This window comes from Notechis scutatus, chromosome 2 (genome assembly GCF_049901735.1).
Source record: "Notechis scutatus isolate UNSWTSFEM ecotype Mainland chromosome 2, rNotScu1.2, whole genome shotgun sequence".
Lineage (NCBI taxonomy): Eukaryota > Metazoa > Chordata > Lepidosauria > Squamata > Elapidae > Notechis > Notechis scutatus.
The window spans coordinates 101,630,264-101,634,297 of record NC_142010.1 but is presented as its reverse complement, the minus strand read 5'-3'; positions in this window follow the sequence as shown (position 1 = coordinate 101,634,297).

The window sequence follows — 4,034 nt, the reverse complement described above, 5'->3', positions numbered from 1 at the left end:
GGGATTTCTCCGACTGGCGGCTCGAAGAGCTTTTTCTGCCTCTTCATGGATGTTTTTGTGGGTAAAAACAAGGCGTAAAGCGAGGCGAGAGAGTGCAAGTGGAGAAAAAGCACTGTGCTCCAAACCTCCCGTGTGCAATTCTATGTATGCGGCAGAGGGATCACATGGCAAACGTGACAGAACTTAAAGAAGCAAGTTGTTTTGCCTCGGATAGGTATTTAGCGGTAGAGAAAAAGCAGAATAAACGACAGCAAGTCATGCCTTGTGGAGAAAAGAAGGCCAACAACTGGGGGACTGGCCGACAGGCATTCTGGATGTTCTGGGATGTGGCAAATACGGAAGGTTATTTTTACATTTGGAAAATTCAAGCAATCAATAGTTCATCAGGCATGCTTTATAAACCATAGCTTTATACAGTTGGTGGATATTATTTTCAAGCACTGATGCAAATAGTTAATAGTTAACAAGGCACTACAGAGCTTTTCCTGGATGCCATTTTTTTTTTTCGGAATGAATTTCCATAGATTTCATTCTAATCCTGCTGGCTAAAATCCTCTAACCTTCTGCTGCTTATATTATCACTAGTTTCTGTTTTGTGCTCTGGAGAAATAGTCTAACTGACAGGCGTATAAAATCAATGGAACAAATGCCTACTCTGGATATTAATCTAAATAAATGAATTTCTCTGATTAGATTATGATCAGAAACACATTAGATTGTCTGTTTGTAACAAATTGCTAAGTATTTATTACCATCAGTCTGTCATTTGCCAATTCAGTCAATGGAAGATATAGCTTAATCTATAACCATATAAGTCAAGTACAGATATTCTCCTGGTATTCCATTTTTCTCCTCTTAAATAGATTTTCTATGATAAGACTGTTGAACTGAGGAAGAATGGGAAAAACTAGCTGATTATAATGTCTGGATTTACTGCATAAAGGCAAATGGCTGAGCAGACATTAAAAATTAACCTAAAAGGCGAGCTTTAAATATTTTGGATTTAAATTAGATTGCATACAAATATTTGATATGTTATATATGTATTTATTATAGACATTGGGCAGTTATAAAAAAATGGGGTACTAATGCATAATTACAATTTTCATTAGAAAACAACATATTATATAATTAAATTATATAATAGTATGCGATTAAACTGCACAATTGTTATCCAAACTACGTTATATCATGCTCAATCCACTGAATATTTGCATACCTATATATGTCGATATCACATTCCTGGATCCTATATCCTTATATCTGAATGTAATCAAGAGCTATAGCCTTTTATTCTTTTAAATAAAAAATATAATTAATAGTGTTTTCTGAGAAACACAACATCTTTGTGGAACAGTAGGACATGTAACTTGGAACAGAGGACAGCATTAGACTGAATTATTTATTATGCCACAGCTACTATAGCTATTATAAAAGCAGGGGCAGGCTATTGACGGGTACAGCTTTGGCAAAGCATGCTGCTGAGGTATTTTTTGTGTGATTGAAATACATCATTTTTTAAAATCATTGGATTATAAAGGCCTTCATTACCATTCTAGTTTACAGAAAGCACATTGGTTAACTCTATCGGCATTTAGTAGACACCAGTCGAGTTAAGTTTGCCCATGTGATGTTTATCAAGGTGTGGTCCAAGGACCCCTGTGAGTCCCCCAAAACCTTCTGAGAGTTCCACAAAATAAAAATAATTTGCCAGGCTATGTTCAAAAATTAATACAATATTAAAATCCCGTCAAACAATTATGAGAAGCAGTAGTGGCAGTGAATGCATCATTTTAAATTTTTAATAAGAGTAATTATTGATAAACATAACCATATTTAAAAAAAAGATCTCCAGGGGTCCTCCATAATTTTTTAAAATGGGAAGAGGTCCTGAGAGAAAAAAAGTTGTAAGAAATATAGGTAGTCCTTGACTTTATTTAAGGACCATTCAAAGTTACAATAGCACTGAAAAAAATGACTTATGACCCTTCTTAACACTTATGATTTTTGCAGCATCCCCATGGTCACATGATAAAAATTCAGGCACTTGGTAACTGACTCAGATTTATGATGGTTGCAGTGTCCCGGGGTCATGTGATCATCTTTTGTGACATTCTGACAAGCAAAGTCAATGGGGATTCTCTTAACAACCATGTTACTAACTGAACAAATGTGATTCACTTAACTTTGGCAAGCAAGGTTATGAAATGGGGCAAAATTCATTTAACAACTGTCTCACTTAGCAACAAAAATCTTGGGCTCAATTGTCATAGGTCGAGGACTATGTACTGGTCTTTGTACTGGCCTTTGTTGCCCTTTAAGATGGTTACAAATTAGATGTAGTCCTCAATTTGTTTAGTACTGTTCAAAGTTACAACAGCAGCGCTCTGAAAAAACTGACTTGCAGGCGATCCTTACACAACCATCACAGTGTCCCCATGGCCACATGACCAAAATTCAGATGTTTGGCAACTGCCAGATGGTTACAGGATCCACAGGTCATATGATTGCCATTTATGACTTTCCCAGCGAGCTTCTGACAAGCAAAGTCAGTGGTGATTCGCAATGATTAGCTTAACGACTGCAGCAAAAAAGGACAATGTAAAATTGGGCGTGACTCACACCCAATGACTTGCCTTGCTTAGTGACAAAAGTCCAGGATCCAATTGTGGTTGTACATTCAAGATCACCTGTCACTGAAAATTCTCAGTCATCCAGGTAGAGAGTTGTCTGAAGGTTTTCTCTGAAGTTGAGTCACTGCAATTGGACTAATTTTTGTTGTTAATTTGCGAGATGTTTCTCTGCCCACCCAGGCAGCTTCTTCAGTCAGAGCAAGGCAGTTAAGCAGAGAATGTACCAACTCCAACCTCAGGTTTCCTCCCCAAAGTGTATTGCAAAATGTCGACAACCTTCAAACAGCCTTGAGATTCACCTGTATTGACTTTAATAATAATAACTTTTCTTTTCCTAAAAATATACATATGATATCCTTTAGAATGCATTGATGATTTTTTTCATATTTAAGATTCATTGCAGTTTAAGGAAATGCTCCAACTGTTAATGAAAGTACTGGTACATGATTCACATCACTATTTTGTGATTGGTTATTTTTAATCATTAAAATTGTGTGGGAAGAGAAAGCCTTTTCTCCTAAGCCAGCCAGAGGTTTATGTAAAGTATATTGCCAGTTTTTGTTTTGACAACTAATTCCTTCTGTTTATTCTCTGTCACTGCCTAAAAAGCCTGTGTGGAGAGAAGGAGAAAAAGGCATTGGACCCTTGGCACTTGGCATAACCAGATGGCATTCTATGAAAAAAGCAACAGAGAGGATGCAGCCAAGCCAACACTGACTGTTCAAGCTGTTTGGTGCTCTCAGATGCAAATTTTAAAAAGCCCTGGATTAAAATCAGTCAGTCCAGGTGAACTGGGAAATTATTGCTTTCAAATTACTTAGCTAAAGGAAAAGAAATGGAAAAATCTGAATGATTTCCTAAACACTGTCTTGCTTCTGTTAGGTCTACTGCAATGTTATTGGTAGATAAATTGGGAAGACTATCTTATCTGAGTCTGTAAATACCGGTACCTCCATTTTCAGTGTACATTTGGAAATTCTGGGTATTGGAACGAGACAGATATTTTTTTTTAAAAAAAATTACTCTTCTTCTATAAGGTTGCATTAAGCTTGCTGTCTGTGCAGCAATATCTGGATTTTGCTTTTTGAATGGTGTTATAAAGATAAACGTCTTTTACAACATCATATAAAGTTGCTAACCACTTCCACTCACTGCATGTAAAAAGCACAAGCAAAATGCTAAGGAGTATAGTGAGCAAAGCAGTGTTTTGGAAAGCACCCCAGAGCATATTTTTCTGATTACCCTGGTGAACAGTAGGGGACAATGTAATTGTCTGTTCAGTGGGGTCAGCACTCTTCAGTGCCATTAGCATTTTCACTCTTTACTAGTTCTCAAGAATACGCTTCAGGAAGAGAGTTGACACATTCAGTACTCACCAGAGGTGGTATTCAGCAGGTTCTG